The 22,950-nt window shown below is 44.2% G+C and overlaps 2 pseudogenes; one reads left to right on the forward strand and one right to left on the reverse strand.

Annotated features, from left to right (window-relative positions):
- The first annotated feature begins 2,531 nt into the window (after window positions 1-2,531).
- Window positions 2,532-3,107, forward strand: LOC148758930 (large ribosomal subunit protein uL6 pseudogene; annotated as a pseudogene).
- Window positions 3,108-9,364: 6,257 nt separating this feature from the next.
- LOC148758931 (large ribosomal subunit protein uL6 pseudogene) lies at window positions 9,365-10,008 on the reverse strand (annotated as a pseudogene).
- Between the last annotated feature and the right edge of the window lie 12,942 nt (window positions 10,009-22,950).

The following is a 22,950-nucleotide window of genomic DNA, read 5'->3' on the forward strand; positions in this document are numbered from 1 at the left end:
ACTCTGTTACATGGCCACTACTAGCTGCAAAGGAGCTGAGAAAAGTCAAGTCTTGTAGCTGGGCCATGGGCACGCTCAACAAAATCAGGATTCTGCTGGTAAGGAAGGCAAGGAGAGTGGATGTTTTGTAGGCGATTTCAGTATCTGCCACTAAGCGCTAGCAAACCAGGTGGTAATTGTTGCCCCTGCCTCAAAGCAGACAGCAAATGTCCTTCAGGAATCGCTCCAGCTGTTCTGCTGAAGGCAGATTATTATATAATTAAAATAATATTTCTTTAGTTGAGTTTTTTACATATATGTTTTTCTGGAATAAATTTTGATAGAAAAAATAGCATCAACATCAGTTATTTTCATGGAACATATTAAATTTCTTCAGAGCACAGTTTAAGAAATTCTGGCCTCTGTCATGGAAATAACCAATTCCAAATGACAGATATATTTTACATTAAGAAAACCCAAAACTTGCTTCAATATTTCTTTAAATCATATCCTCTCTTAGATTAAAAATTTTTAATTTAATAACCTATTTATATATACTTAGGACTACAAATTTTCATTTCAAAATTTCAAATGGATAAATAGTAACACATCGATGGTGTAAATCTTTTGAAAACAATAAGGTGCACTTGTCAATCTGGATCGTTTTAGTATCTGCTTCATTGTTTTGGCATTCTCCCTGCCGTAGTCACAAAGACTTCTTTTACTCCTTCTACTGACACTGGTCCACATCTTGAGTGAAATTAATCCTTCTTTCTTGTACTCAATTCTGGACTGCATTTTTAAATGTAAAAATAATACCTGTTATGAGAATACAAGCTCATTGCAAAAAAAACCAAAAAACCCCCACAAACATTTGTCTTAGCTAGCATAATTATCTCATAGATAACTATTAGCATTGTTTATATTCTTGCAGAGTTTTAGAATGCATATATATTTTTAATATGCAAAAATGTGCATATAAAAGATGTAGTTAACTGCCTATGCAACATCCACTCTTGTTTTCTTCTAAACAACCCTATTTTGTTGAAGAAATTCAAGCTATTATTTAAGCCTTTCAATCAAGAAAGGCACGTGTTGAAATTCTGGCCATTGAGACTTGAGAAGAAGTCGCTGGGGGTTTCTAGGAAAGATTCCTCCCTCACCAGGCAAAGGCAGCCGCTTTTCCCCCACTGATGTTGCCTTATCTGAACCGGATGCCCAGAACCACACCCACCATGTGTCCATGAGGGAGTGAGCCAGAGGACCAAGGTGACATGAATATGGACTTCTTGTAAGGGCATCATGGTAAATACCCTCATTGTTTAAGTCAAACAGGCCAGGGTTTTCTGTATTTTTCCACTGAATACATCATAACTGATAGACTATATACAGAGGGTGCCAAAACATATACACACATTTTAAGAAAGGAAAAAACTGTATTAAAATGGTAATACTCAGTATATATCAACAACAAAAGATAAATACGAGTAATGTGTATACATTTTTTGGCACCCCAATATTTTTATTATTATTATAGAAATGGAATCTCATTATCTGGGTTGATTATCTTGTCCTCATTCGCATGGGGCTTTCCAGGTCTGAAAACTGAAAGTCCTACACGCCAGGAACCCCTTTAGTCCTTGGAAAACCCATAATATTAGTCACCCTACATTATGGATACTTCTGCAACTTTTTCTTCACTTAAAACCAGGGTGCCAAAAATATATATACAAGTGGACACTTTGGTCAACATTGCTCAAGCAGTGGTTCGCCGTAATCAGAAGTGTCTGGACGCTGATGGTAACCATTCTGAGCACCTCTTGTAATTGCAGAAGTCAAACGTGACTTGTAGTCATCTTTTGTTACCATTATAAATTGAGTATTACAATTTTAATACAGTTTTCCTTGCTTAAAATGTGTATACATTTTTGGGAACCCTCTGTACATCTTGCATATCTTTCCATATTAATATGCAAACAATTGTATTATTAATTTGAGAGCTATTTAGAATTCCTTCAATGCATCATTTCGCTAACTTTTTAATTAACCTAACCCACTACTTTTGTCAGTAATATTATACCTTGTTGGTTTTAAAAGAAGAGTTATATAAGCATTCTAGTCTCAACTCATTTTTTTTTCTTTGCTTCTAAGATTTTACAATAAAATGACCTATGAGTAGCCAGCAGAATCCATTAAAATAAATAAACAAAATCCCAAGGCACTGTATCATGTTTTAACTTGCTCATCAGCCCCTGTTAATGGAATTATGTGTCTGCCATTTTCATTCCACGTGTCACTTTCTCATTTGTTCTGTCCTCCCGGGGTCCAAGTTTGAAGGAGAATTTGCTGATGTCACTACAGAGGTTCTCCAGTCCTGCATTGCACTCCAAATGAATGTTTCCAGTCTTTCAAACTTGAAATGAGTTTGCTGGAATCTAGGTTAAACTTAACTTTGGTAGAAGAATGAACGAATATTTGAGTGAATGATTAGATCAAAACCATTGTTGTGCCTTTTTTTTTTTTTTTTTTTTTTTGCTGCATCTACTGCGAAGATGAAGACCATTCTCAGCAATCAGACGGTGGACGTCCCAGAAAACGTGGACATCACTCTGAAGAGACGCACCGTTATTGGGAAGGGCCCCAGAGGCACCCTGCGGAGGGACTGCAATCACATCCATGTAGAACTCAGTCCCCTTGGAAAGAAAAGAAGAGGCTCCGGGTTGACCAATGGTGGGGAAATAGAAAGGAACTGGCTCCTGTTCGCACTCCATGTAGTCCCGTACAGAACATGATCAAGGGTGTTACCTTGGGCTTCCGTTACAAGATCAGGTCTGTGTGTGCTCACTTCCCCATCAATGTCATTATTCAGGAGAATGGTTCTCTTGTTGAAATCCGAAATTTCTTGGGTGAAGATACATCCGCGGGGTTTGGACGAGGTCAGGTGTTGCTTGGTCAGCATCTCAACCCAGAAAGATGAGTTAATTCTTGAAGGAAATGACATTGAACTTGTATCAAATTCAGCTGCTTTGATTCAACAAGCCACAACAGTTAAAAACAAGGATATCAGAAAATTTTGTATGGTGTCTATGTTTCTGAAAAAGGAACAGTTCAGCAGGCTGATTAACTAGATCTAAGTTGTCCAGCTACCGAATTGCCAAGATGTTGAGTGATTCCTCAGGCTTATTTGTGATATTTTAAAGATGCAAAAAAGTAGTATATTGGGGAAAAAATTTGTGATAAGAACATTTCTGTGTCAGAAAATTTTCAGCATATTTTTCTTTTGGGAAGTTGAATAATGAATTATTTAGTATCATTTTCACCATAAGTAATAGAAAACCCATTGAAAATTGGTTTTAAGATTTTAATAATAAAATTGGTCTTTATTATTCCCTCTTATAACAGGAAGTCTGGTGATGGGGGTAGTCTGGGGCTTAGCTCAAAAGTTCAGTGACGCCATCAAAGGCCATGTCTCTAAGCCTCAGTTTCTTTGTCTTTAAAATGGGCCTAATAAACCTCCCCTCTAAAGGTGTTGGGAGGTCTGGAAACAATCCATGAAAGCACTTAGAACAGCTTCTGGCACTGACTGAGCATTGTGTAAATATTTGTTATTCTCATTTTTGATGCAATTCCAAAATAAACTGTCTGGTTTCCTAAGTTGAACTAAATCAGATAAAAACAGCAAATGAGAAAGTATACTTGTATAATAGTTTACAGGCACCTTGTTGTTTTAAGTTCATTCTGAAAGATGGTGGGCAAATGTGTGTGAGGGAAATCAAAACTATTTCCCAGATGCCTAAAGAACGAGTGTGTCTGGGGTCAAGTATGGGTTGCGTTATTGTTCCCCGCCACTTTGCCATCACTGTAGTTTCTAGTGTTTTCTAAATTAAAAAAAATTTTTTCACTTTTTAAGATGCTTATCATCAAAAAGGGGACTGTGATAAACTGAATAACGGCCCCCAAATATGTCTGAGTCCAAATCCCCATAACGTTTGACTACTTTAACTTCCGTGACAGGGTAATTGTAGCAGAGGGAATTAGGTTGCTAATCAGCTCACCTTAAAATTGAAAGAGTACCCTGGATTATCCTTGTGGGACCAATTGATCACAAGGGTACTTCCATGTGGAGGAGAGAGGCAGAAGCCTCAGTGTCAGAGTGGTGTTACCTGAGAGGACCCTACAGGTCATTCCTAGCTTTGAAGCTAGAAAGGGGTCACCAGCCAAGAAATGTGGGCGCTTTTAGAAGGTGCGAAAGGTAAGAAAATGGATTCTCCCCTAGAGCCTCCAAAAGGAAAGCAGTCCTGCTGACACATTGGTTTTAGTCCAGTGAGACCCATTTTGGACTCTGACCTTCAGAACTGTAGGATAACATATCAGTGTTATTTTAAGCCACGAAATTTGTGGTAATTTGTTACAGCAGCAATAGGAAACTAATACAGGGAAAGAATGTGATATCAACTCAAGATGAGGAGCCTCCGACATCCTTTCATGTCAAATCTCAACAAACAGAAAGGCAAATACTAACCGGCTATCACACTTATTGCACAGCTGTCATCATGGGGCTGGGGTTGGGCTCAAACCTCACTTCTACCTCAGGATCCAGGGGTCTGTCATGATCCTGGAAATACCTCTTCAGTGGAGAAGAATAAAACAGGATGTCACCATCTAACGAAATATGTGAATGGGGGGGAGTGAAAGCCAGGGTATTGGTTAGGTTGCTTAACGGAAGCAGAAAATAACTGGTGGGTGTCAACAAATGAGGAAACAGTGAAATGGTAAGCATAAACAAAGGAAAAGGCCATCTGAACTAACAGAATTCGGGCGCCATTTGTAGGGAAAATACTCTTAATAATCTCACCTCTTGCTCTCATGGCCTGGACATTCAAGGTTATCATGCAGCTCGTGGGCAAAATTCCTCATTATTATGTTGTCCCCTGATGACCAGCTCTATGTGCTTTTACAGCCATACTCTTAACTATCCTGCACCAACCTATGTAAAAGAAGTACCTGTCTCTTCAATTTACTTTTATCCAGTCCCAGAGATTTCCCCCTTGCTTTCTCCCACCCCCTTAATCTATCACAAGTGGATTTCATGTAACCTTCCTCCTTTGAGTCTATGCATAAAATAAGCTGCAAACCGCCATTTTGCGGAGCATTTTCTCCATCCGTTGAGATTTTTGCTTCCCGGCAATTGTCGTCAGTCTGGCTCAAATAAACTCTCATAAGCTTTCTCTTAGGCTGGGTGATTTTCCTTGACAATTTACATCAAGAAGGGATCGAATAGCTTCCTTATGGCATATAAGATGGCAAAACAATAGGCAAGACATTTGAGAAAAAATTTGCATTCAAAAGCACTGTATTTTCTTTTTAAGCATTAGAGCTTTACAAAGAGTAAATTTGATTATCCAAATTACATCCCTCACATCATATCCCTTCTCCAAATGAGAGGCAAAGGAGGCATGGTGGCATTGGGGTTGGGTTTGTGGTTTAGCACGTTGGTGGGTTCATTCTCGTTTGGGGTTCAAGGCTTAGTCAATCTTCCGTCAGCCCCAGCACTGTCCCCTGTGGGCCTTCGGGAAGCTGTGCCTGGCCCGGGTGCATGGAAGCCTGCCCAGTAGTGAGGGCTTCGTGCAGGAATGGAAAGACATCTTCATATTTGGTTCCTTTTATGTAAAGTGTTAGCATTAATAATATCAGACTTCGCTGATGGTGGGATGTGACTCCAAGTGGAGTGTTATGTTGACCAAGCTTTGTATTTCTTTGCTTAACAGTTACAAAAGACTGATGGCATTTTTAGTCAATAAATTTCTGATTTCCATTGTTGATAATTTGGTTCTTAGCTGCTCTGAGAAAGTTCTACCAAACCATTAAACATTTTTTTTCAACTATTATCTAATTATTATCCATAATTATTTAAGAAAATTTGAATAAAGGTCCATCATAACTTATTTTTCTTTGTTATATATTAATTATATCACATGCATTATTTCATGTTGACATGGAGTCCCCTAAAATAGCAAACCCTTAGCCATTTTCCCAACATGAACCACACATCAAAGCTATTAATAATAATGAGTACCTTTCACTAGGACCTTACAATGTACAAGGCACGAAGTTTTATGTGACTTAATTTTCCTAGTAATCCTGGGTGATCAAGACCTTTAAGATCATCATATTACTGGTGAGGAAACTGAGTCTTGGAAAGGTTTATTAACTTGTTCAAATCACACAGCTAATAGATGGTGGAGCCAGGGTTCAAATCTAATCCATGTGATTCCAGATTTAAACTCTTAACCACTCCTGCTAATGATGCAGAATGTATCTGAGCTTACGAAAACCAGCAAACTACAGCACATGGGCCAAATCCAGCCTCACGCCAAAGGGGACTGCTAGGGCTGGTTAGCACTGCATTCCCTCTGCCCCTATTTCCCAGTCTTCTCCCCTGGCTGGTGGCCGCATCTTGCTGTTGTCCAGGGCTCACTGGTCACTGCCTATATGTTGGGGACTCTATCGTTGGTAATTGCTGGGCAATGAGCAGTAGAATGTCAATCTGGGAGTTGATGACTTGGCAAGTTGCCTCACTTCCCATGAGGTACTCCAGGTGACAAGGCCAGGCTCTCCAAGAGGCAGGAGTTTAGGTGTCACAGGATTAGAGTAAAACTGACTGCAGCAACTCTACTCCCTTCCCCACTTTCAGATCTCTTCACTTTGGTTCAGCAGCTCTTCTTTCCAAAATGTCTACACTGAACTGGCAAATGGACACAAAGCTGCTCACCACCTGGGATCCACCCCCACCCCTCACCCCCCCACTCCAGGCAAACTGCGAGGGCTGAAGCAGGAATTTTCCCTCTTGTTATATAATGATCAGAGGACCAGTTAGGATCAGAAGGTGGGAGCAAGAGCATCTACTTAGTTTGACGCTTCTTCTTTCCTGTGGGGGATTGCCACATCCCTAGTTGATGGCAGACTTGATAGAGAAACCCAATGAGCTGAGAGAACACGTAGCTGGCTACCGTTATGAGGACACTTGTTCACCACTCCTCACATTTCCTGTGGTAGCATCGACCTAGAGCCACACTCCTGGCCTTTCTCCTTTCTTTCCCTCAATCTTCCTCTCAGAAGTGACATCTGGTAGGTAACTCTGAGAGAGAGATCTGGGTATGCGGGCCCCAACCCCTTCCTCTTTCGGGATAGACCTGTGTTTTTGTAAACATCTCAGTATAATGCATTCATCCAACTGGGCCTCAGCCTGGGGAGTGTGTCTAATTCAGAGGCTAACCCTTCATAAACCCACCTGGCCACAGACCTCAGCTATGTTATCTTAACAGCTTTGTAGATAATAAAAGTAATCTTTTCATTTCCATCTGCCAGATTTCTGTGTCTGCATCTCAAATAGTTCAAAACTCAGGAGGGAGAAAATAAAAGGGTATTATTTCTTTGATTTCCTAAAACCCCCATTAATCTCTATGCATCAAAAGTGTCCCCATCCTTCAAGGCCCAGAACAAATGCCATGCCTGTACCCCATCCCCTGAATGCAGACGTGTCTGTCCTTACTCCAACCTCTCCCTGTACTTCTTTGCCTCCCTTTCAGTCACTTGTCAAATTTGGCTTTAGGGTTAGCTGTGTACTTGTTATATTTCACTGCTACATACAAGTAGCTTAGGTTGTTCTCAACTTTAATGGTTGGGCTTGAAAACAAGCGAAAGTGCCTGTTTGCATTCTAACTGTAACTCCCAAACTGAGGGTTATATGCCAAATTCAGAGTCTCGGGCCTCAGCTGACAAAATGAACATTTCCAGCTATCACACAGTGAAGTTGTTTGCCAGACAATTGCTCTGTTCTGCAGTTTCATCATTTTCGTTAGCATGGCAGTTTGGGGACAATTATTTCAATATTTTATTATGTTTGCAGTGGTTGTTTTATAAAACAAATGTGAAACGGAAAAATGAAAACGCTCACCCTGGTGATAAAAAAATAAATAGCTCAAACTCGATTCAGTTCAGGAAAGATGGAAACTGTTAGGCATGCTGAAGGCTACATAGTGTTAACCTTGATTTGGATATGTGGTTTATTTATGGTCGTTGACTTTTGTGTTTAACTGTGAAGGAAAAGAACAAAACGAAAAAACAAAAGCAAAAACATGTATGACATGGTATGTTAATCAGGGTTCTCCAGAGTAACAGAACCAACAGGATGTGTGTGTATATAGAGAGAAACTTATTTTAAAGAATTGGCTCATGAGATTATACAGAGAGGCAAGTCCAAAATCTGCAGTTCAAGTCTGAAGTCTGTCAGGGTGAAGACCCAGGGAAAAGCCAATGTTGCAGTTCAAGTCTGAAGGCCATCTGCTGGCAGAATTCTCTCTTGCTCAGGGAAGATCAGTCGTTTGTCTTATTCAGGCCTTCAACTGATTAGATGAGGCCCACCTATGTTATGGAGGACAATTGGCTTTACTCAAAAGCCGCAGATTGCAATGTTAATCTCATCCAACAATACCCTTACAGAAACATCCAGAATAATGTTTGGCTACATATCTGGGCACTGGCTCAGCCAAGTTGCCACATGAAATGAACCACCCCATGTAGTGGAAATACATCTTCAAAATTATGCTCAAAAGGCAAGGGATATGATACTTTTTACATCTCTGGGAGTATTTAAATATTATTTCAGCACATTATTTTGCTGCAGGGTGTGGCTGCCAAGCTGGTCCCACCACTTGCTGCCCTGAGTGTGTCCAGAGAAATACTGCATGACTTTTGGGGGTCACAAGGAACTTCCCACAGGTCTTAGAATGTACTCCCACTCTAAAGGGGGTACATGCAGGCCTCACTACTGTGGCACCCTCTCGTTCCCAGCGTCCTCCATCTCCAGAGGGCTTGTCTCCCTCTGGGAAGTTCAAATCTACCTTTTAATCTTTAGTCTCACCTCACCCCTCTGTGACCTGAGGCTGAGCTTTAGAAAACAAAGGCCTATCCGTTGTCCCATGAGGCAAGAGAAGCTCCTGCTTCCAGGACATAGGCATGGGGTTGGGGGTAGGCGGAAAAGTGGGTTGTTCTCTGATGAGCCTTGAAAACTGGACACCGTTGATTTTGCCATCCGGAGAAGCTGCCAAAGTCACTCATTTGCACAGCTCCTCACAGTTTTCCCACCACAGAAAAGACAGGGAGGCACCCACCCAGATCACAGACCATACACTTGGAATGGGAAGACCCCCACAGGGTACCTCACCCCCAGATGTCACCAGACAGCAGCAGTGTTAGGGCGAGGACACCCTCACTATGCAAATTGCTATGGGAAGGAGTGACCATGAGAGGTTTTTTTTGTTTGTTTTTGACAAAGAAGCAATGCGTTGTTGTTTTTTTCCAATACATGACTTTGACTCCATCTTTAAAATATCACAAATAAGTCTAAGGAATCACTGGACATCTTGGCGTTTCCATAGCTGGACAACTTACGTAGATCTAGTTTATCAGCCTGCTGAACTGTTCCTTTTTCAGAAACATAGAAGCCATCCCCAAATTTTCTGATATTCTTGTTTTTAACTGTTGTAGAACCAAAGCAGCTGAATTTCATACAAGTTCAATGTCATTTCCTTCAAGAATTAACTCATCTTTCTGGGTTGAGATGCTGACCAAGCAACATCTGACTTCATCCAAACCCCGCGGATGTATTTTCACCCAAGAAATTTCGGATTTCAACAAGAGAACCATTCTCCTGAATAATGACATTGATGGGGAAGTGAGCACACACAGACCTCATCTTGTAACGGAAGCCCAATGTAACACCCTTGATCATGTTCTGTATGGGACTACATGGAGTGTGAACAGGAGCCAGTTCCTTTCTATTTCCCCACCATTGGTCAACCCAGAGCCTCTTCTTTTCTTTCGAAGGAGACTGAGTTCTACATGGATGTGATTGCAATCCCTCCGCAGGGTGCCTCTGGGGCCCTTCCCAATAACGGTGCGTCTCTTCAGAGTGATGTCCATGTTTTCTGGGACATCCACCATCTGATTGCTGAGAATGGTCTTCATCCTCGCAGTAGGATGAAGGCAAAGAGAGGCAATGCATTCTTTGTAATGATTTTTAAGACTAAGTATGAAACCATAGGTATTGTTTGTTTTAACACATAATGGATGAGAGGCGTGACATGGTGAGGACACCCTCCCCCAGGAGACAAGAGACTTGAGTTTTCAGAATTTCTGTTGCAACTCCGCTAAAGTGTAAGTGCACAGAGCTCAGCATCTCCCATCTTAATCATGTCAGTCCCCCAGCTCCCACGCAGACACTACCGGCCTCCGTCGTGATTCAGCGCATTAATTTCTTTCTGCTCCGGGTTCTTCACTGAAGTACCCAAGTGAAGATAAAAGATAAAACCTTTGCCCAACATTTTGTGGTGGACCTGTGGAGGAAGTCGTTGTGATGTCTGCTTCAGAGATGAGGCCAGGGTAGCACCACTGCCCGGAGAATTTTGTGAACAAGTGAGTTGGAACATCTCTAATCCTTCCAGGGTGTGGTGTTAGCTCCTGAAGTGAGCCTGCTGGACATGGGCAAGTCCAGGATTGAGGCCAGCACCCATCTATCCAATGGAGATGTTTTCCTCGAAAAGGGAGACCCACTGTTTCTCTCCATCATCAGATATCCATCACCATCTGAACTCTCACTGTCCAAATGTTTACTATAAAGACTTGGCAGCAGTTTTACTCAAAATTCACATGTGCATCAAAAATCATTCTATAAGTTTTCTGGACTCCCCAGAAAACGCACCGTTATTGGGAAGGGCCCCAGAGGTGGAGGGTGAGCCACGACACAGCTCAGCTCTTCCCCTGCCTGGTAGAAGCACCTCTTATGCTTATAGTGTTCATACCGACTGTGAAGCTGTCTCATAAGAAAGTTGAAAAGCCTCTGAGTTGAGGAGTTGAGCCTATGAGGCCTAAAAAAACCCCCATAACTTAGAAGAAAAAAAGTTCAGAAGTGATAAAGCCAGAGGTAAAAATATCAGAGACATAAAGATAGCCATGTACATCTCCCGTCTACTATGTGTGCAACTTACTTCTGTGTGTTCTATGCATTAATTTTGGATCTTTAACAAATAAGTTCATTATTTCTTTATATTACATTGTTGTGATGGAGAAGGAAAGTGCAATTCATATCCAATAATCCAATCCAGTATTATTATTATGTTTTGCATACAAAGGTACTCACCAATGAGTTCATTAAATGTTAAATAATTAGTAATTGTTGAATGCTTTCTCAGTGGTTCCTAGACCTCAGCATGCATGAGAGTCCCATGCAGATCTTGCTAAAACTCAGATTCTTGGACCCCATCCCAGAGTTTCTGATTCAATAGGTTTAGGATGGGATCTGAGAATTGGCAACTATAAGTTCCCACAAGATACTGATGCTTTTTGGTCCAGGATGACGCTTCGGGAACCACAGATTTATATTAGTTAGAACTCCCTGGTGGATTGTTTGTAAGTGTTTGAATTTTAGTGATTGAAAGGATATTGGTTGGGGTTTTTGTTAGGTTGCAAATGCATTATCAGTTCCCCCATTTTAACTATTTAACTGTTGACAACTCCTATCCTAAAATCTCCAGTATATTTTTTAGGAACAGATTAGATTCAGGGAACCCATTATGGCTGTGCCCCCTACTTGAGGTGGCCTGGGGAGTTTGTTGGGAGCCACCTTCTCACCTAGCAGGTCCACATTTAGGACCAGACACCTTCTGATGGGTGGACTGTGCTGGGAGAGAACAATAGCCTGAAAGGGACTACCCAGCCCTACAAGGAAAAGAGAGAAAAGCCCCTGGCATTCTGTGGCAAGACTAAAAGCCGTTTCATTGCTAATGAAAACTATGTGGAGAACTTGGCTAGAAGCCTGGAGCTGAGGGAACCAGGGCCATGGGTAAGTTATTAAGTGCCCCATATAAGCCCAACTGGGCAGTTTATGGAGTTCCAAGCTCACTATTGGATGGCATTGATGGAAGGGCCTGAACGGCCACTGGGCCCTCTGTAGGACCTGAGGAAATGGCAGTACATTAGCCGGGATGAGGCTGCAGGTTGGTGTCCTGGGGGCCAATACGAGGCCAGGGATAAGGAGAGAGAAAAGAATGAAGAGAGAGAGCCAATTCCAGCTTTTAGGATGTCAAATGGGGATCCAAACGCTTTGGAGAAGTGCAGCAAGGTAGGGGGCATTTATTTGCCCAGGGAATCAGGAATCCTTACCTCTCTTACCCCAGTATCATTTTTCAGAATTCATCCCCTGCTGCTTGAGTCACGTCTGGAAACTAAGGTTTCTTCTTGGTATTAAATCAGAAGATGCGCACATTCAAGTTTTCCCAGCCTGTGAGAGGAGCTGGATAGAGGTTCCAGGAAGGGAGATCTGGGCCTCTCCATCTCTGTTTCCTTAAAGGCTGCAACATTTGTGCTGATGCTCCTCTTTCCTATTTATTCGTTCTTGGTCTGCCCATTTGGAAAAGGGGGCGAGGAACACCTGTCCTATCTATTGGCATGAGGGTGTTGTGGGAACCAATTCACTCTGAAAGAGGAATGAATGAGTTAGTGGAATATTGCTAAAGAGTAGAAGTCTTTGTGTTTTCAGACTGTAAGGATTAACTCCATGAGGCAGGGGTTTATCTGATTTTTCACTGATACCCCCAGCTCTTAGAACAATGACTGACATAGAGCAGGCATTCAAAAAATGTTGAATAAATAAATAAGAAAAAGAAAACACAAGAGAACTATAGAATTTAACAACTGGAGGGGTCTTTCGGGTCATCTCAAATCTCAATTTCTACACCCTAACAAGGTTTGTACTTCTCTCCACGCTGTTGTAGCCTCAGGGGTGGCAGAGTCGAGCTCCAAGACGGAGCTCCAACAAGCTTCACATTGAGATCCTTTTACAGCTTTGCAGTAACATGAAACTCATTTTGAAAAAAATTAAGAAGACATTTAAGCTCTAATTATTGGCTCTTTTTTTTTTTTTGGCTAGGAAAATAAAAATTCCAGTCCAACGCTGAGCATAACATGTCTGGTCTTATTCACTTTTAAAAGGTTGGGGGGGAAAAAACAAAAAACACTTGGAAAGTTTCTTGACATACTATGTCCTCATTCCAGATTTATTGAGTGGTCAGAAAACATGTCATCTGTGAACCCCTTCTTGGTCACAGCTAAAGCCAGCCTGGCCTCTCGAAGGTCTCTCCCACAACTCACACTCACCAGTGGGTCAGCTTTTGGCTAGAACAATCTGAGTGATAATCGTCCATTGGAAAGGCCTGCAGAGGTCTTGTGGTCCCTTCATTACAGAGGTTACATGGCTTGCCATGGTCACCCAGATGGACAGTGGCAGACCTTCCTCATGTCCCAGCCCAAGGACATTTAATAGAAAGAACACTGCTCCTCAATTGACCGTGAACACCCTTCAGACCACAGCACCTGTGGTGAGAAGAGTGTGGGTGGTGAAACCTGCAGGCTGTGGCCTAACATTCAGGGAAATTGCGCACCTCCCTCTGCAGCCCTTCCTCTGACTGCCCTTCCTCTCACTCTACAGCACCAGAAAGGCAATGCCTGTTTGCTTCTCCAGCCTGTTCTGAGCCTTTGCTGGTCCTTCCCTCAGCATTGGAGCTTTGATGGCAGTTCTTGTATGTGTTTGTGCCAGCAGAAGGAAAGGTGCAGAAAGATGTTTTTCACTGTTAGCAGTGGTTATCCCGAGCGGTGAGATTGGAGGGGGCACATAGAGATGAGTAACTTTTTCTTTACCCACGTCTGTGTTGCTTGACTTGTTATAACCCGCACTTATCACACACACAATTAAAAAAAATCCAATAAATTTAAAAAGCAAGTTGCAAAAGGATGCATACAGTATGATATGATGTATATAAAATCCAAAACTACAAAAAGAAAATACTATGTATTGTTTATGGGGCTATAACTAGGTAGTAAAAGCCCAAACCTGCCCAAACACTACACACCAGCTGGGGGAGCGGTTAGAGAAGGGAGATGGGGTAAGGCCGAGAGAGGCGGCTTCAACTGGATCTGTGATGTCTTATTTCTTCAAAAAAACACAAAACAGACAAACAAAATCCTCAAAGAAAATATGGCAAAAGGTTAATGATCATTGGAGAGGGTGATGGGTATTTGGATGACTATTATGTTATTCTTCATAATTTTCCATATGTTTGAAGTATTTCATAAACTCATTAACTAAACATAGTTAAAATTCATTTACATAAAGGATTTAAAAAAAGGACTAAGTTTACCTTATTTGTAACTTATCTTATTTCAACTCCCTATACATCTTCTAGGTAGAAAAAAGGAGGGAAGGAAAGAGGAAAGAAGAAAGGGAGGACCCAAATGAGTTTGAGAGGTAGTTTGCTTTCCTTATTCTTTGTCTTGTCACTTTGGGCTGCAATAACATACCATAGACTGGGTGGCTTAAACAACAAATATTTAAATCCAAATCAAAGTGCCAGGAAAATCTGTGTCTGGTGAGAGTTCTCCTGGTTTGCAGACAGTTACCATCCCACTGTATCCTCTTCTGATAAGGGCACTAATCCCACCATGGGGGCTCCACCCTCATGACCTCATGTAAACCTAATCACTTCCCAAAGGCCCACCTGCAAATACCATCACATCAGGGATTAGGGCTTCAACATATGGATTTTTGAGGGGGACACAAACATTTAGTCCATAGTATTCTACAATGTCTTATTTGGCAATAAACAAGGAAAAGAAGCAAAATCAATGTCCTCCAGATAAACAGATGGATGGAAGGAAGGAAAAAAGGAAGGAAGGAAGGAAGGAAGGAAGGAAGGGAGGGAGGTAAGGGAGGGAAGAAGGAAGGAAGGAAGGAAAGAAGGAAGCAAGGAAGGAAAGAAGGGAGGGAGGGAGGAAGGGAGAGAGGAAGGGAGGAAGGAACGAAGGAAGGAAGGAGGAAGATGGATGAATGGGTGAACCACCTAATGCACCAACAGCTGCCAGTTCTTTGTGGAGGCTGGAATCTTCCCTCATCGTGAAGGCTCACAGAGGCTGTGCCCTGCAGCTGTGGGGCTGCTCACTGCTCGCTTCTGGATATAATACAGTGCCACGCATTCATAAAACTAGGCCCGTTGTGCTTTCGCCTGTGAAGCTACAAGTATCTACATGTGGTAATAAGTAGTTAGAACACAAACAGCACCTACTGCTGATTATCCCCGTCACGCCATGGGGTGAAATATTCCTGGCGTCCTTCCCCAGTCCTGAGTTGAGACCTGCAGCTGTGGCTATAGGGTCCCAAGGGAACAATGGCTCCCTTGCTCTCAGGGGATGAGAAATAATAATGAACTGTGTGACCGCCCCATATGTACTACCTCAATCCCCTTCCCCTCCCACCACCAAAAAAAATCCGAGAAATATTGGACAAACCAGGTGTTCTTTCTTTTACCCCTTGTCTTCCTGGGGGTTATGACCTGGAATTGAGGGCCTGACCAGGGTCACAGTTAAGGGCATGTGTCCTCGCTTGGAGAGCAGAGCAGAGCTCAACCATCAACCAGCACAGGTGGGCTCTAGAAGCCAGGCTGGTGAGGGCGGCCCAGCCGACAAGGGCAGCTCGTGTTTGCTGAGCTGTTCCTGTGCCCCTGGTGCTGGGCACGGTCGGGTAGTATTTAATTCTCACTGCAGCTTTGAGTCAGGTAAGCTGTGTGGCTGGGGGGTTAGGTGTGCATAAGGGATGCACTGGGCATGAATCTGCTGAGGTAGGTTGGACTCGCTAGAGAGGACCAGATGCCATGCTAAGGATTCATCCATGGGATGAGAGGAAGTTTTCAGGGCTTTTTAATAGGGCAGTGGCCTAACCTGACTTGGTTTTTGGAAAGGTCACTCTGGCTTCAGGGTGGAGAATGGAGTGGAGGGGACCAGAGTGGAGGCTGAGAGGCCTTGGGGAGGTTGCGGCTGCTGTTGGACGTGAGCAACGATGGTGGGAGGGATGAGTGTGGGGCCTTGGGCAAGGACGGAGAGATGTCTCCCAGGTCTGGAGTGGAAAGCAGCTTGGAGGGTCACTGGATACGAGGCAGCAGCCAGACAAGAAAGAAGACATCACTGACGGGGGCCTTGCTTAGGCTCTGCTACCAACTAGCCTTGGGACCTTGGGCAAGTCACACCATCTCTCTGGGACTCAGTTTCCACTTCTGTAAAACAGTGGGGCTGGATGCAGCCTATCTTGCTGCAATGACTCAGGGTCTTTGCTACCATGGCCTAGTGCCTAGGACAGCCAGAAGCACCAGAGAAATTGCCAAAGTGGCAGGGAGTGGTAGGCACGTGGCCGCCAGTTGGCATGGCAGCAAGCAGAACGGTAATGTTAAGGCAAAGAGCAAGCAAATGCCGCCAGGCTCACCAGTGTGGCCAGGACGCTGATGTCATGGTGGCAGAGCTCCAACCGGGTGTGGGCAGTGCCAGGTCGTGAACCACAGCCTCCCTTTACATGACTGTCTTCATAGCAACAAGTGTCCTCAGTCAGGTGGTGCCAGGCCTCGGCTTTTGCAATCCTCACTGTCAAGTTGAAGCTTGGACTAAGGAACAGGAAAGGGCAAACAGTAAGGCAGCTTCAAAATCATCCCAGCCCTCCAGCTTGGTCTCCTTGGGATGGGGTGGAGCTCCTGAAGGTCCGTTGAGCCTGTGTTTTAGGAGCCTCTTGTTAGAACCCCACCTTGGAAATCACACCGAGCTGGGGAGCCCACCCTGCCTCTGAGCTGAACCCCTGGCATGCTTTTCAGACACGGCCTCAAGTTAGGAATGGGAGGGGCTGTCGGGTGCGATGGCTAAGTGCTGGGCCTGGCTGGGATCAAAGCCTAACTCCTCTTTATACACTTTTTATACGTTTTCAGCTGTGAGAGACTTCATCTGTCTGTGCCTACAGAGAAAGCATAAAGGGGCCTATTGTGGCCCTCTATACCGGGGCTGATAATGCTACTTACTTTGCTCTTAGGAATATTCAGTGAGAAAATACGAGTAAAACCTTTAGCACAGAGCCAGGCAAGTGCCCCTTTAAAGGACAGCTATTACTATAATCACGCATCTGCTGTCAGTACTATCGGGTGCCTGACGCTGTGCCAGGCTCAGGGCATAGAATGCTAGCCTGTTAGCCTGTCAAGCAGGGCCCAGCCCTCAGAGTTACTGTCTGGCAGGGAGGCAGTACCCAGATGCATTAACTAGTATGCGGGCACTCTTCTAGAGATGCAGGAGGTGAGGCAGGAGCTCATATGTAGGAGGGACACTACCCCAGAATTGGGGTTGTCAGCTCCCACCGCCTCCTTCCTGCTGTCTGGAATGCTCTCCCCTGGCTGGAAATATCTTCCCCCAGTTATCTGCATGATTCACTCCCTCTTGTTATTCAGGACCCGGCTCAAATGTCACCTCCTCCCCAGAAGCCTTCCCCTCCCCATCTTTCTGTCTGAAACAACCCCTCCTGGCCCACATTCTTCCTTATTCCAAACCACACCCTGCTTTGTTTTCTTTATGGTCCTTACACTCTCCACCATTGTACTGTAGATCTGTTTGGGAAAACACGTTCATTGACCATTTACCTACTATAAAATGCAGTTGATGAGAGCAGGAACTTGATCGACCCATTCTTTATTCCTTACTATGTCCCCTGGGCATAGAACAATGCCTGGGCCGCAGTGAGCCACTGAAAAATGTCTCTGATGAATGAAGTGACCTCTCAGCTGGATCCCAAAAGATGACTAAGGGTTGGCCAAGGAAAGGGTCAGGGAGAGAAGAGAAGATCTTCCAGATGGAGGGACCAGCACGTGCAAAGGCTGGGGGAAGAGAACAGAATTACAGGAAGTAACGCACTGCGGCGAGTGGGTTAGTTTGGATCTTCTCAGAAGCAGGAGCCAAGAAGGGATTAGACGTGCAAGAGATTCCTTGGGAGAACATTCCTGTGAAGCATAAAGGGGAAGGAAGAGGAGGAGGCAGAGGGAGATTTTGAATGGTGATGCAGGTCTCATATATGTGAAAGGAGCCGGGGAAGGAAGGAGGATTGGAGAAAGAGTTTCAGACTGCGGTACAGTTTTAAAAAGTTTTAGCCAGGCTGATGGGGAGTCCCTGAGCGAAAGTTATCCCTCAGAGGAGGCCGCGACAGGGAGGAATAGGTCTGATCTAGAACCTGCTGTGCTCAGTCCTTGGCTGGGAGTGTGGCCTTGGTGTGAACACAGTGACACCTTGGAACAGCAGCAGCTGAGGCTGTCTGTCAGTCAGCTCTGCTCCCTGCAGCAGGAGAGCTCAGTGGCACAATTCCTGACTGCCCAACAAGCAGAGAGGGCAAGAGAGGAAGAAGGGAGAGGCGAGTCTGGAGAGGCACGCAGGGGTTCAGGTGACGAAGGGCCCTCCAGGCCCTATCAAAGAGTTGGCCTTTATCCTGAGGGTAGCAGGATACCATAGTATGGTTTGGTGCAGGGAGAGTAAATGACTAGATTTGCGTGACAGGGGATCACTTTGGCCACAGAATAGGAAAAAAAAATCAAAACTGGATAGAAGTCTAGAGCAGTATTCCTGGAAGTTGATTAAGGGGGTCAAAGCATAGCGCTCTTTTTTTCCTCCCGCCTCACTCTGAAGCACTTCGAGAAATAGACACAGGAAGCCTCCTAGAGGAAGTCAGATATCACCTTCATTCCTGATGAAGATGTTGGAGAATGTGCCTTGGTTCTGAGGGCCAGATGGGTTTCCTAGCTCTCTCTGCCCAACTGTTCCCTCCAGTCTGGGTCTTGAGACAGCCCACCCAAGCATCCGTTTGGGTCTCCTCTACAGACTCAGGGAAAGAAGAGGCTGAATCTCCAGCACATCCTATGGTCTTTTCACTGTTTAGCTCCACCTGACAGAAACGTGGGCACCTGTCATCCAACAGGGCAGTAAATGGGGTGGGGGAGGACCTGGGTGTTAGTCTTAGAAGTATGAGGATGGGAAATCAGTGTTTCCAACTGTCACAGGTTGGGAAATCAGTGTTCCCAACTGTCACAGGCTGGTAGCATTGGAGTTAGAACAAGGAGGACAGAGAGAATGAACAGGACTTAGCAACTGATTATACAGTGGGAGTGATGGTTCTGTGTGCTCACAGAAAGATCAAGGATGAGAACCAGGTTTTTGGTGGGGGAATGGTAGGGCCGTTCCCTTCCACTTCCAGCCCATTGCTAGCCCATGAGGTACTGTGATAATCAATTTTGTGTGTCAACTTGACCGGGCCATGGGGTGCCCAGACGTTTGGTCAACCATTATTTTAGGTGTGTCTGTGACGGGCTTTTTAAATGAAATTGACATTTGAATCAGTTGACTGAGTAAAGCAGATTGTTCTCCCTAATACTGGTGGGTCTCATCCCATCAGTTGAAGGCCTGAATAGACCAAAAAAGCTGACCCTCCTATGAGTAAGAGGGAGCTCCTGCTGTCTGATCGATTGAGCTGGGACAGTTGTCTTTCCTTGCCTTTGGACTCCAACTGAACCATTGGCTCTTCTTGGGTCTCATGGCTGTTGGCTTTCAGACTAGAACTTACACCATCAGCTCCCCTGGTGGTCAATCCTTCAGACTTGGATGGGACCTAGACCATCAGCTCTCCTAGGTCTTCACCTTGCCCACTGTGGGTATTGGGAACGTGAAACCGGAAATCTAGCTCTTAACCTTAGCACCTCACCTATACCAGAGCCCACATGCTTGGTTTCAGCAAGAGAGGAGTCTCACACTTCTCCCACCGAGGTGTTTTCAGAACTCCCTGGCCCCAGGTACACCAGTTTGAGATTGGGTTCAGTTGCAAATTACAGACACCTGGAAAATAGTGGCTCACACAAACTAGTTTAAATTCCCCAGCATCACAAGTCTAGACTAGAGGTAGGCAGGTGAGGGCAGCAGCAGTGACCCCCTCATGTTCTCAGTGGCCCTGGCTCCTTCAGTCTTCCTGCTCTCCCTCCCGGAGCACGTGGCCCTCATGCTCACCCTCCGAAGATGGCTGCACGCCCTCCAGCATTTTGTCCACAGTCCAGGGAGGAAGAGGAAGAAGAACAATAGATAAAAGCCACAGGCCCGCAGAGCTTTCTCAGAAACCCTGCTCAGTGACTCTAATTTGCATCTCCCTCAGCAGAACTGTGTGACATGGTGACTCCACCTGCAAAACGGTCCACGCATCTGACACCCCAAGCAAAACCAGGGTTCTGTTAGTGAGAAAGGTGAGAACAGATGGTGTGTAAGTCGGTGGTTTTCAAACTTTAGTTGCCTCAGAGTTACCTGGAGGGATGATTACATCTCAGGTTTGTCCTTTCCCCTCTCCCACCATTTTCCCAGTTGAGGCTGGTGACCAGGAAGCATATTTTGAGAACTGCTGGCAGCTGGCATTGTCTGCCACCCCAGGGTATGGTGCCGTGAAATGTGCAGAGCGGGGTGAGTTGACCACTGAACACTGACTGGCTTATTCATAGAGTGGCCACCATTGACTTTCAGAGTCAACCTCAGTGTGGCTAATGTGTCGTCTAGTTTGGCTTTGCCCTTCCTGCCATCCTCCCACTTCCAACAGCCCACCTGCCTTCCTCTTTAGCCCACATAAGAACCTGGCTTCAGAACCTTCTGGCTGAACCACGAGTATGTTTGCATAGACTTTCAGTTGAGGGGCCACGGAATCCACCTCTCAGGTGCCTGGAGAGGTCAGGACCGGGCTGCTTCCTGCAGAGCTTTTCTGAGAGGCTCCCAGCAGCCCTTTCTGACAGGCAAGTTCTTCTAGAGAAGTGCTGCTTACCCCATCACACATCTGCAGAATTCATTGCTACCTTTTGCTATAAGCTTCTGACCACACGTGCCACATGAATATCTAAATATCCTGCAGCTAGAAAAGCCTCCCATGCAGAGAGGTGCCCACCTGTGCTTTGATGATGACGATGTTATTTTTTTAATTGAGATAACATTCTCATACCATACAATTCACTTTTTTAGTATACAGTTTAGTAGCTTTTCGTATATGCGTAATGTTCTCCAACCATCACCACTAATTTCACAGAACATTTTTCTCACCCCATAAAGAAACCCCCTACCCTTTAGCAATTACCCCCTAACCTCCCACCACAAGCTGCTAGCCCCTGGCAATCTACTTTCTGACTCTATGACCTGTGTATTCTAGAAATTTCATATAAGTGGAATCGTACAATTTTGTACCTGGCTTCTTTCACTTGGCATGTCTTCAAAGTTTATCCATGTTGTAGCATGTGTCAGTACTTCATTCTTTTTTATTCCAGTGTGTAGATATATCACATTTCATTTATCTATTCATCAGTTGATGGACATTTGAGTTGTTTCTATTTCTTGGCTGTTATAAATAATTCTGCCATGAATATACTTGGGAGTTGAATTGTTGGGTCATATAATAACTTTTTGAGGAACTGCCTGACTGTTTGCCAAAGCTACTGTATGATTTTACATCCTCACAGCAGTGTATGAGCATTCCAATTTCTCCACATCCTCACCAACACTTGTAATTCCTGACTTTGATAATAGCCATCCTCGTAGATGTGATATGGTAACTCACTGTGGCTTTGATTGATGCTGTTATATTTTTTAAAAAATACAACTAAGGGTGTGCATGAGAGCTGTCTCCAAATATTTGAGGATTTGTCAGTTGTAAGGGAGGACTTAGAAGTTGCTATGGCTCCTGGCCCAAAGTTAGAAGACCTTGCTAATGAAGAGGCCGGTCAGGCAGCATTTCAGCACCTCCTGTGTGTTCAGCACTGTCACAGTTAAGCCACTGAGCTCTTGCTGTGTGCCAGGCTCCTTGCTAAGTGCCAGAGATACAATAGTTTCCAATCTTCCAGCCATTCTAGGAGGTAGACCTTGTAATCCCCATTTTAGAGATAAGGAAACTGAGGCTCAGTCAGATTATATCATATATATATATATATATATATATATATAAATATCCTGCAGCTAGAACCATATATATATATATATGGTTACACTGAATAGATGTGGGATTTGGACCCAGTTCTACTTGACTCTAAAGGCAGTGCAATTAACCGTCACACTCAACTATCGGGAAAGATGTAGAAGTATAAGATGTAAGGCTTGGTTTCAAAAAAGTGGGCAATTCAGTTGTAGGACCAAGCCTGAAATGCCGGAAATAATGGCAAATTGAAGGAAAACAGTGTATAACTAATTACTGAGGAGTGTGGTGGTACCAGTCTTGGAGTGAGTAGGAGTTTGTATCAGTCAGGATTCACTAGATTATGTTGTGGTAACAAACAACCCCAATATCACAGTGGCTTAAAGGAACAAATGTTCATTTCTCTCTCATGCCTCATGTCCATCAGGTGTCAGCAGGGGGACTCTGCTCATAACAGTCACTCAGAGACCCAGGCTGACAGAGGGAGCTCTGCCGCGTCAGATGTTTCCAGTTGCTTTGCCAGAGTGAGACAGATTGTGAATCGTGCACTGGCTCTTGAAGCTCCTGTCTGGCATTGACACACCTTAGTTCTGTTCACTTTCACTCACCAACACAAGTGATGTAGCCACACCCCACTTTAAGGGGCAGGGATGTACAATCCTACATGTGCCAGGAGGAGTACTAAAGGTGGTTTATGGACCGCAATGGCTCAACCAAGTTCTTAGACAGAATCAGGTAGGATTTGTGGGTAGCAAGCACCAGTTCAAACCATGGTCAGAATGAGGGCTCCATTTTTATGCAGAAAAATCTAGGCCTGCAAATAACTAGGTCAGTGAACCACCCACTGACCGGTGAGCTGGAATACAAGAACATTATTCATGATTCTCTCACCATCAAGAGATGGGGCCCCATACTGGGAACTTAGACGACCTTTGTTCCTCTTTATCACGGAACAGTCATCCATTGACTTGCATCGTGTTCCTTCCTTACTGTGATGTTTTCAGATGAAAAGTTTTTGTTCCCTGCAGTGACCCAGAGGAAGGTGCCTTTGATCATTTTTGCATTGTGTGCTTCACACATTGTGTTCA

The sequence above is a fragment of the Rhinolophus sinicus genome, chromosome 2 (assembly GCF_057876585.1).
Source record: "Rhinolophus sinicus isolate RSI-liver-muscle chromosome 2, RSI-T2T, whole genome shotgun sequence".
In the NCBI taxonomy this organism is placed as follows: Eukaryota; Metazoa; Chordata; class Mammalia; order Chiroptera; family Rhinolophidae; genus Rhinolophus; species Rhinolophus sinicus.